The following is a 12,637-nucleotide window of genomic DNA, read 5'->3' on the forward strand; positions in this document are numbered from 1 at the left end:
CTGTCCACTCTCCTATCGCAGGCTCGGACCTAGGAGAGTCGGACGATTCTGGCATCATGACATTACAATGGGGGAAGTTCTTCCTCTTTGAGTGACACTCAGCTCCCTGCACATGCACTGTCCGGAGCCGGTAAATTTAGTGGTCCGTGGGTCCGAAAAGGTTGGCGACCACTGGTGTAGATACCCAGTTTTTAAAAAATTGACAATGTATGCCCTAAACTAACCCAACCCAACACAACTCTACCACTAACCCTATGCATTTAACCCTTAAACAAACCCCTAAAACAAGCCCTAACACTAAAAAATAAGTTAATAGATGGCAAAACACCACAGATTCCTGGGTACACATTGAATGGGCTCCTAAAGTGGAAAAGCATTTTGACCTTTACCATTTTTGCATATTTTGGATTAAAAGTGGTGTGCAATGGTTGCTTGTGTCTCTTACAGGTACATTTTACAGGTACATTTTGGTTGTGCAAACAAATGGACTGCAGATCACAACACGCACCATACAACACGCACCAATGCAGCACACAGCCGTAATGGGAGTGAGCTCCAGTATATGGAGAACTCAGAATTGGCTTGTGATGCTTGAAATCATTAGCTGCAATAACTTACTTGTTTCATGAAACCTGAATAATGAACTAAACTAAATAAAATATTATGAACTAAATAAAAAACGCACCATGGTCTTTAAAAAAAAAACCAGCAATAAGATAGCAACAAATAAAAACATATGATATAAACAAGGAAACAACATACTGAAAAATAAATTCAAGTTTGCATATTTATGGACTATGAGACAGTTATCAGATTTTGGAATGTTACAACAAGGTGACACTTAGCAGGTAAGTGATAAGAATGGTTTTCCAGTGAAAAAAAAAAAAACTTTTCAGGAAATACTAAGCAGGAGGCGCTGAGATTTCACTTTAAATGTTTTTTTTGTGGCTGTAATCAGATAATGTAACCAGACCTAGCATACGGCACAGGACTTTTCAGGCAGAAGAAAATAACACAGAAGAAAGCAGTTATGCATTTGTTTTATTCATGAAATGTATTGTTAATGTGTCCTTTTATAAATACCTGAAGGTAACTGCATCAGCCTATTGTGATTATATGTATGGTACAATCTGGGTTGGAAGAGGTAGAGGAAATATTAGAACAATCAGGTGTGCCGTATGCAGATGTGCTGATAAGAGATGATGACCTCATCAGTCTGTCGATTCTTATTTAATATGTTATTAAACTCTCCATTTAGAAATTTAAATATAGCTACATGCTGTACTTTAGCATCAACTGCTATGTATAATGTTTGCCAGTTGTGATATTTCTACATTGGATCCATCAAGATATTCTGTTTTCCATTTCCATTTTTGGATGGCTACTTTGCCTTGCAGGGGCTCCTCTGCTATAGCCACCGTTATACGTCCACCCCGCCATGCAATGTCATTTTCTACATCTCATTGATCACCTCTAATTAGGGAATTGGGTGGAAGAAGCTTTTATGAATGAGGTCAATAAGTGCTGGGGACATATTTTGGTGGAACAATTTGGGTGCAATTACTAATTTAGGCCTATTACTATCTAATTAGGTTATTTAGGAAGAATTTCTAATTGGGTATAATTTATTCTTTGATATGCCTAGCCTGATTTTTAGAAATAGGATTAAGAGAGGATAGAGGCAGACAGGCTATTTTTAGGCAATGTAATAATTGTGTTTATTTGGTGGACAAATTCATGTGGTCCTGATTCTAACAGAGACCAACTAATCTAAGAACAAGTGATAACATAATATGTGTGAATACAAAGTAACATTAAAATTATATTTTTACAATGACTTGTTTTAGTACAATATGTTCTTCTTTATATTTTAAAGTCGTAAGTGTCTCAAAGTACCTGACGCATTTCGCCTTTTGGCTTCCTCAGGGGACCATTGAGATCAAAACTATACATAAGTAGTGAGACAAATCATTATCATTAGATATACGTATATACACAATAAGAAAAAAAAATTATACAAGAGTATTTAAAGTACATCTACTTACACTTAAGATCATACTGTACAATTGTATATAGGGGACAGCTGATTCAGTTCATCTCTAGAAATGTCAGGTAGAGTAATCTCTAGAAAATCAAATTGCAGATCTAAGTCTGATTAGTAAATTAGGTAGAAATTATTGAGTAGAGTTACTCACTGTGAGGTCATGCTGCAGATCAATATTTCTTTTTGTGTATATACATATATCCAATAGTAATGATTTGTCCCACTACTTATGTACAGTTTCTATCGCAATGGTCCCCTGAGGAAGCCAAAGGCGAAACGCGTCGGGCACTTTGAGACACTTCTGACTTTAAAATATAAATAAGAAAATGTTGGTCTGCTGGAGTCAGGACCACATGAATTTGTCCACCAAAAAAAACACAAACATTACATTGCCTAAAAATAGCCTGCCTCTATTCTCTCTTGATCATAGGTTTATTACTACTTTAAAGTCATATCACAGCTTGGGAATAAGGAGGTGAGCTCCTTAGCTTTTCTTTACCTAACCCCAGGAAAACCAAAGTTAAGTCACTGGACTGGGTGTGCACCATGGTAGTCCTGCTCAAGAATGGATGGGAAGAAGTTATAGTCTGTCAGGTCCCATGTTTGCACCATTGGATATCAAATGGTCAACCCACGGTCAATTCTTGCTGGTATACCCGCTTGATGGTTCCCTCACTGTCTCTGTTCTTCAAATGTATTGCAATTCTCTATGGTCAGATCCCATTAAACTTTGGCAGATGATATGTTGGGCAAATTTCATGGTGGGTCATAGTGGGCCACAAAGTGTTTGCAAACACAAATGCAAAGAAGTAATAGGGTGAAGCTAACCATGTGTTAGATATGATGGCTGTATCGGTTTTCCTTATTATTGTTCTTCCCTTGAATTCTAGATGGTGAAAGTTCTAGTAACACACATTTTCTGTGTTAGGGTGACAAAACTCATTATCTATAGAGAATTAGGGTTGTCATCATAGGACAAGAAGTGTGTTAGGATTACAGAACATCTCCCTTTCTCCTATCCCCTTAGCATTGGATTCTGTAGTCCACAGAGGTGAACTTGGCAGAGCTGGTGACCCTGTAGGCTGCAGAAGAAGTAGCCAGCTCATTGGATTTCTATCAGAATCAAACATATATTACAAAGAGCTTTCAATGCTGTATGTAACAGGTAATAAATGAACAAATCCGAATAGTTCACTGATCAGTAATAAATACAGTTTGTGTCTTTTTTTGCACCTCCTGCCTGCTAAACCCAACATAAAGCTGTACAGTCACTTGCCCCTTCCTAACACTCTGATGTCTTTATGTAGATAGACGTTATTAATTTGATGGTTACTAAATGTTTTCTTAAATTATTGGTCTACCTTGAAGAACGCTAAAAAGTTGACAGTGATGAATGAACAAAGCGATCCTCATGCCAAGAATAACAAACAAGGAGAATTGTAGAGTTAGTGGAGTATCACAATCCCTGTATATCAGTGCCAAGAACATTGCACGCCAAGTGCTAATCCCAGCCAAGTTTCCATTGGATGAAAAGAATTTTCACCTGTTGTGGGGCGAGGCTGCTCAACCCTGCTTAATTATCATGTATTGTCTAATGTAGGTTAACTTTGCACAAAACATAGCGTGTCTCTCAAGGGACATTGAGCCCTCCTGTGATATGGTATTTATTTATTTATTTATTTTTTTTATTTTTTTTATTTTTTTAATGGAAATTTATAGCTTATAAAAGTTAAAATTGAAAAATAATATAATGTATTTTAAAATTAAATCTGAAATATTGCATATTAATATGTAATATTTACCATGAATTTAAAAAGTGGTGCTCTAGGCACCCATCTGGGCTGCTCTTTAGGACAGGTTCACACCTGTCTCTACATCGGGCAAAGGTGCGTGGATCCCTGTGGCTGGCACCTTGCCAGCTGCTCCAACTCTCGCTCGGCAGTGCTGGTTCTTAAACAACCAACGCCTGCACATGTGACAGCTGCTGGCAGTGAGCGGTACTAATACTGCTCACTGCCACCCCTATTCTTTCCCTTTGTTCCCTTTGGGGCTGCTGCAGGGAGGCATGTAACCCCATACCTGAACCTACCTACCTGTCCTAAAGGGCAGCCCAGATGGGTACCTAGAGCACCACTTTTTAGCTACATAATACCATTTAGATACATAATAAATTTTATATTTACTTTTAAAATACATTATTTGTTATTTTTTTTACTCCTAACCTAAAGACACAATATACAAACTGTTATAAAGTCTCTTAAAAAAAGAGATAACATTTTGCAGGAGTCTAAATGTCCCTTGAGAGACTCTCTTTGGTTTGTGCTAAATGTTAACTGAGAGGCAGCAGTTCCTTGAACGAGGCAATGTGAATTTAACCTTAAACCTATTTTGAAGTTGGTTGTTTACAGAGCTCATAAGCTGAAGTTGAAAATTACACACAAAGCAATACTACCACCCCTCACATGGTTCTACTCGAAGTTTCTATTCAAGAAAGTTTTTCTAAAAGAAAGTGACTACAACTGATATATATATATATATATATATATATATATATATATATATATATATATATAAATAAAATGTATTTGTTTGTATTAAATACCTTATATGTATATAAAAACCTTGGTCATGCAGTTTACCATTACACATATGACAAAAGATTCCCAGAGAGAGTTTTGAGAAGGGCAACTAAACTACTAAAAAGAATGAGATTAGCTGAACTAAATCTATTCTCCCTTGAGAAGAGATGTATAAGGGGGGATATGATCACCCTGTATAAATATATAAACAGACCATATAGAGAACTCTCTTCCCAATTATTCCATTTTAAGATCGTTACAAAGGGGGCAGTTTTTTGCGTTTTGAGAGAAAGAAGTTTAAACTCCAGATAAGGAAGGGATTCTTCACTGTAAGGTCTGTGAAAATGTGAAATTGATTATGTTTCACCATCTACTATAGATTTCTATAAGAAAAAGCTGGATGATTTCTAGAAGAGCAGAATATAACTGGGGGTTAAGGATCTAAAGTAAAAAAACAGTGACTGTTGATCCAGGGAATATCCGATTACCTCACGGGATTAGGAAGGATTTTTTTTCCCCTGTTGGAGCAAATTGTACCAGGGTTTTTTTTGCCTTCCCCTGGATCAACAATGTCTTATAGGGTTTTATATCTGGGATATGTTTATTTCTCTAGTTGTTGAGGACAGACTTGATGGACTTTATTTCAACCTAACTAGCTATCTAACTAGGAATAAAGGAATAATAGGAAACAGACACAGCAGAACCTCTCTGCTTTTCAAGCTTTCTCTGTGACTTTCCTGCAACTCAAAAAGCTAAGAAAAGCACGGAACATATAAAAGGTATGAGGCTCCACAGCAAGTTTAATAAAAAAAACACCCAATGCTATGTTTTATATTTACCTAACAAAACCACTAAGCTATAACCATAACAAATAAAAGAAAAACAACTTCTTTATAACAACCCTTTCAACCATTGCTGTACTGTGTGTATGCATGTAAGTGCAGATTGTCAATAAAACTGGAATTAGAGTGGAACTATACATTCAAAATTACCGGTAAACATTTTGAGCAGGCAGGTTGTTTATTGCAGAAGGGACATTGCCTGTCCCATCTCTAATAAAACATACTCACCTGCCCATTTGCAAACTTGAAATATACACTGATCTTCATATGTAAAACTCAGTATAGGATCCCAAGTTCTCCGGTATACCACTGTCTGGAATGAATTTTCCCTGTGTCATTCCAGCTTGGCCAAGCTTGCAAAAGGCCATTATTATAAGAAGATTGAGTGAAAATGGAGAGAGAATGGGTGAGGACGGGCTCTAACCAGGCTATACATTATTGTTATTTAATAAACAAGGTTTATATATCGCCAACATATTATGCAGCGCTGTGCATTAAATACAATAATATAAAGCAAACTATCTGCGGATCAGGATGACTGGAGAGCCCAGGGAGGTAGATAGGAGCCAACTTCTTGTGATTCTTCGTTTAAAGAACACCATTTAGTTTTCATTACTTAGTATGATCACAGTAAAAATTCACTTTCAGACTGTTGACAAGTGATATGTTTTGCCTGAAGATAAATGCAAAGCACCCTGGAAAAAAATCAAACACAAAGAAACCATAACAGTAGTCAACAGTATTTAACACCTAATAAAGAATGGATTACAGATGACACACATTGTGGTTGATTTGTTAAGGAAATAGAAGCTGATCACTTATTAAAGTGAATTATCCCGTGTCTCCAATCAGCTGTGACTGTAGGCATACTACTGAACTCATATGACCTCTTAATGGAGAATTGAGGGGTCATATGACTTCAGTACGCCTGCAAACACAACCTCACGGCGAATCACATGGCCGTTCTCGCTTACATGTTTGGTAAGTGAGAAAGGCCCGATTCGCCGCGAGATCAAACTTAAAAAATCTCGCTCGCTCAGCCCTAGCTATCAGTAAACTTACTACAGTGCATGACTGAAAATTAATTTTAAGAAACCTAAGGTCCTGGCATTGCACACACAGATTTGGGAAAATGTCCACAAGATCCCATTCCCCATAGAATGCAACATCTATGAATTCTGAATGATCATAGAAGTGTCTCAAACTGATGGCATTGCCTTTCTACAGCGTCCCTTACAGCGGCAGGAGAGATCCGGCAGATAGCTGTCAGTCCTCTGCTCTGCATTGTTTGGCATCCCCGGTTTGCCTATAGCTATGAATGGCCTCTCAGCATCCCCTGCCCTGAGGCTGTTGATGCAGCTGATAGGGATTGAGAGTTTATACTGCAGCCAATAAGCAGAATGATTGCTGATCCCATTCCTGCTGCCATTGGCGGCTGGGGCTTTATAGCTTCTCTACCCACATCCACCAGTGCCCGTTGTAGCGTTAAGCTATAGGCGTTAGATTGGTGAACTGGTGCTGCACCAGGGCCTTTCATCTTTTTATCCGAGTTATTTATGAAAATATCAGATTCCAAAGACAAGCGTCAGGCATGGTCCAACGTTGTCACAATGGGGAAGCCCGCCCATAGCAATTATGCAAAGATGCTGGTGCAGTATTTGGATAGAAAAGAAAAGAGATCAACATTGCTATAATGCAAACAAATGCTTAATAAAGCATAAGCAGTGCCATTATTTATGATTTGTAATGACAAGATAAAGTTTATTTTTTTTGAAAACATACTTTTTGTAAAAATTAGAATAATTTTCACCATGCAGTAAAAATAAATATGGGGATATTATTTTGCATTACCAATTATATTTTGCAATCTTTAAATATATTTATAGTTATATAATTTAGATGCATTTTGCAAAGTTATTTGTACAAACATTTAAACTGGTAAAATTTCCAAGTGCTCCGTCTGCCAACATTTTATATTACGAATGTCTAATGAACCTAACAATACATTTTAGTGCCACATCCACCACCCCATCATGGTGTCTAATATGCTACATGAATTTTGCTCCCCTCCTTGTTTATCTTTTACAACATGATATAAATATAATGTGTACATCAGCGATCGCCAACCGAGAAAATTTTGGTGGTCCGCGGCTCTGGCCGGTGCACCCCTGAGCGGGGTCAGGAGAAGCCCAGCTGGGAGGGTGCACCGGCCAGAGCAGCAGACTATATCCCATGTACGGATTGCAGGTTCAGGGAAGTGGGTGGGTTATGTCTCTGAATTCTGATACCATGATGTCACTATAGGGGAACTGAGTTACACTCAGCTCCCCGCTCATGTGCGGTCTAGAGCCCGTAAATTTAGCATTCCATGGGTTCAAAAGGTTGGCCATCACTGGTCTACATGATATAAACTTCCCCAACAGCCCAACATCATTAAAACCCTGCAACTCTCCATTATTGCAAACATTTTAATATTGTCACTTATAATATGCCATTTGTGAAAATATTTCAGTAAAATTAAATTTTTGAAAAAGTACATAAAAATGAATATAAAAAATAAATATGTATATAAAAATGTATATGTAATTATTTTACCTATCACTAATAATGATAAAAAGAACATGATAAAAAATAATCCATTTAGGATTAAGTTTGACTTCTCCAATACAGGTTTTCCTACCAAAACTGTGACTGATGAGAAGTCATTGTATTTTAATAAAAAAAGAAAGATAAAACTAAAACTAAATAAAACAAAGTTGTTTTAATTTTTTTAAATGATTACATTTGATACATAGAATCAAAAAGTTAATAAACTCATTATTTGGATACTATTTGTTCAAATCTCATTATTTTGGAGGTCTCAAAACTGCTCCGTGCTCCAACACTGCAGAAACGTTGAACAGAGTAAAAGAGAACATTGTGAATATTATTGAAAAAAAAAAGTGTACTGATGGTAAAAATTATTTAATTTTTTTTTTTAAACTGAATTTATTTTAACACTTGGCCAAGTTTCCATTCAAAGTACTTTAAAACAATTACATAGGAGTTATCCATTGTTCTGAAAGTTGATTCCTCCTTACATGTATTTGTTGACGGAAATATGAAGGGAACTAATTTAAATACAATTGGATCATTATTGTTTTACATGAGTTTTTGTTTTTTGCCACATGGTGTCTGGAGCTTGACAACTCTTGAACAAATTATATTCACATGTAAATGATGATGCATATAAATGGCAATTTAAAAGAAAATTGTCTGATCTATTCATAATGGACATATAAATACATAAACAGTGGATATATAAAATACATAAAAGTAAATTTAGTGGAGAATGGCCCATGTTGCTTTACAAAAAAGTGACCCAGAGCCAACAAAAGTTGTGCATTGTGCAGTGGACTGGCCCGTCAAAGGATCAGAAAAAAAGTGGACCCCAGTAATTTGCCCCCAAAATGTAGTTTTCTTGTGCCATTTAGGAGGTCATAGGACATCCATTTGGGCCTCTGGTGGTCCTGATCCATGCTGTCTTGCAAAAAAGTGTCACAGTGCCAACAAAAGTTGTGTGTTATCCTGACCCACCAAGGGATCCGAAAAAAAAACCTCCAGTGGGCCCCAGTATTTTTCCGCCAAAATGTAATTTTTTTTGTGCCACATAGGGGGGCATAGGGAAGGTAAATAGCCCTATGATGGTCCACTGGCCCATGCTGCCTTACAAAAAACTGCCCCAGTGCCAACAAAAGTTGTGCATTATTCATTGAAATGGCCCACCAAAGGATTGGAATGAAAAACTTAAATGGGTCCCAGTACTTCGCCCCCAAGTCATCCATCTGGCTCTCTGGTGGTCCCCTGGCCCATGCCCACGAGGGCCAGATGTCGCCAGGTCCCCGCTCTGACCCTGACTAAGCCTTTACACACCTTCAGTTTACAGAATTCGTTTTTAGCTGTAAAATCTGGCACTGGAAATAATAATTCACATTAAAATTGAGGTAAGGGAAACGTTCTAGACATTTGGTGGAAATGATTATTTATTTTTTTCCTATTAGCGAGAGTTCTTTTGTCTGCAGCTCAGTCACTTTTAATATTATTAATGGCTCCTTTGTATACGGTATTTAGATTTAGTGGTCCTTAGTACTGCTTTGCCCCGGCTCCGTGTTTACTCGCAGAATTAATGAGCAGCAGGCCTGTAAAATTTAATTTCCCGTACTTTACAACAGTCATATTTATGCAAATCCCAGAGTACATATTTGCTAGATGGAAGAGGTGAAAAAATAAGAGTGAGCATCACAGATAAATAGCACAGATTGGGACCATTATAAAACACAATGCTGCTGTTTGTGAGTGCCGGATCCGTCAGCTTAGCGTTCCTGGAACTCGGGGAAAACTTTCAAACAAGTGCCAAAACCTGCAAAGTGGTTGAGCATTGCCCTCTGCTGCTGAAAGGGAAAGTTCACCTGTGACAACACAACCCAACCAGGATAAAAAATAATTAAAATAATAACAATTTTTATTATACTCACATATCAATTTAATATAATTGTTGAAGCATCAGTGACCCAAATAAAAGGACTCATTCACACCCATACTTATTACCACATGTCTCCCTATATACACAGATTATTCACTGTTTAATTTCTTGATTGCTTAAGCAATTTCTAAGTTTCCACAATTTCCTTGTTTATTTTGGGGTTAACTTTGTCATTACCTAAAATGACACAATAACTAAATAAATGATTCTTTTTATAGAATAAACTAGGATCTCTTTAAGCAGTATTGTCTTGCAAAAGTTATTTTAAAGTCTATAAACAGATATAAAAAGCCCTCATTTTTTTTCTACTTTTTTTTTAAGACAGTAATAATAATAATAAACCTAAAAAAAAAACAATAATAGAAAAAATGTATAATGTAATATAACTGTACAGCAGCATATATAATATATAAAATATAATTATTCCATAAGGCCATTTTCATCTTCATGAGAAATCGTTACTGCAGTGCCCCATCCCCTCCATACATACAGCCGGTATCTTTGTATTCTTTTCTATTGGACTCAATACGGCTATTTTGTATTGAATCCAATACAAAGCTATTTGAATTTCCTGCCGGTAAGTCCCAGCCACACCGACGCATGCATTGACGTCACCGGGAATCCCGGTAGGACATCTCTGCATTATGTGGTTGGAGATCGGAGGAGGCAGACGACAGAGTAAGGTAAGTGTGTTTTTATTCTGCATTTAGGTACCCCGAGTCTGACTGAGGAATACCGCTAGGGGGGTTTATTTTCTGTCTGCATAACAGTGGTCATCTTTAATTCATTGATGAAATATTGGTAATGCTGATAACTAAGTGATGTGAATGTCAGCAGATGAACTATTGGACTATGGGGCCTCCTCTCTCGGTAGTCTCATATACTCCTATGGCTTACAGTACCATCTGTATGCTGATGACGCTCAAATCTATCTGTCCACCCCTGACCTGTCTCCCTCAGTCCTGGATAAGGTCTCTCTGCCTGTCAGCCATCTCATCATGGATGTCTGACCGATTCCTGAAACTCAACCTGGATAAAACAGAACTCATCATCATTCCCCCCTCAAATTCCAAATCTCCCCCCTGCCATATTTCTAACTGTTAACAACATTGTTATTCAGCCCTCCCCTCAGGCACGTTGTATTGGCGTCACCCCTCCGCCCCTACCTGTCCCCAGAGACCACCAAACTCCTTGGACATGCCCTTATAATCTCTCGTCTGGACTACTGTAACCTCCTCCTCTCTGGTGTTCCACTAACCCGACTCTCTCCTCTACAATCTATTATGAATGCTGCAGCCAGACTCATCCATCCTTCCTTATCAATCCCACTGCTTCTCTTATGTTGCATCTCTTTGTAGTTCTCTTCATTGGCTTCCATTTCACCTTAGAATCAAATTAATTTCCTGTGCTTCGCCTTCAAATCCCTCCACAGTTCTTGTCCCACTTACCTTTTTGACCTGATAGAAAAATACCCCCCTAGCCACTCTCTCTGCTCCTAACTAATGACTTCCTCACTCATAACCTCATCACACGCACGGCTCCAAGACTTTTCTAGAGCTGCTCCGACTCTCTGGAATGGTCTTCTTCGTCCTATTCGGCTTGCTCCAACATTCTGCTCGTTTAACAGAGCTCCTAAAAACCATCTTTTCAAACTTGCCTACCCATCTTCTTCCCCCACCTCCTAGCTCTTCAGGGCAGGGTCCTCTCCTCCTCCTATGTCACTGTCTGTATCTGTCGGTCATTTTAATGTACAGGGCTGTGCAATATGTTGGCAGAGATTGGCAGGGCTAATATATTCAACCCATGCAGTCAAAAGGGTCTCAGAAAGAGAGCAATTATTAAAATAACTCCAGTTGCCATCTTAGCAGCATCTCATCAGGATACCCTTCTATCCTCAGAATTAAGGTGAGTGGTAAATTTAGTAATCTTGATAGATGGAAACTTCCGAGGCCCAACACAGGCAGAATTTATCTTCATTTGTGGTCATTTAGAGAATGTCTAAGAACAGACGTAATGTTCTCATGTTCCTGCACGTCCAGGATCCTGCCACCAGAATGCTGTGTACTACATGTGTTTGCAGTCCCGATCATCATATTGGTCTCCCTTTCTCTATATTAGTTACTATTAGAGATGAATGAGAGAGTTTTTAAAAACGCTCTCGCAGGTAATTTGGCCAATTTCAGTAAGCGAGAATGGCTGGTGTAAATTTGCCAAACAAGAACATAGAATTTTAAATAAAAAAATAAAAAAATTGCGGCTGTGCTGATTAAGGAATGCAGCCACGGCTGCATTCATTGATCAGCTCAGTGTGTGATCCCCAGCATTAGTGCTTTCTGATTGGCCGAGGAAAGGAATTTTCCTTTCCTAACAGAGAGCACTAGAGGTTTTGAATGGGGGAATTGAACTTGTCCCCATTTAACCTCTAATGCTGGGGATCGCACACAGGATTCTCAGGGCTGCATGAATGAATGCAGCCCTGGAAATCCTCCTGTACTGATGTCCTGGAACTTCCGATGGGTTCGCGAAACTGGTTCGCTGAAATTTTGTGGACCCATCGGATGTTCGAGGAAATTTTTGCGAGAATGCCAGAAGCATTCTCGATTATCACTAGTTATTAAAGGTTATACATATATAGGCTAACACAAAAGGT

Source organism: Pyxicephalus adspersus, chromosome 9 (genome assembly GCF_032062135.1).
Source record: "Pyxicephalus adspersus chromosome 9, UCB_Pads_2.0, whole genome shotgun sequence".
In the NCBI taxonomy this organism is placed as follows: Eukaryota; Metazoa; Chordata; class Amphibia; order Anura; family Pyxicephalidae; genus Pyxicephalus; species Pyxicephalus adspersus.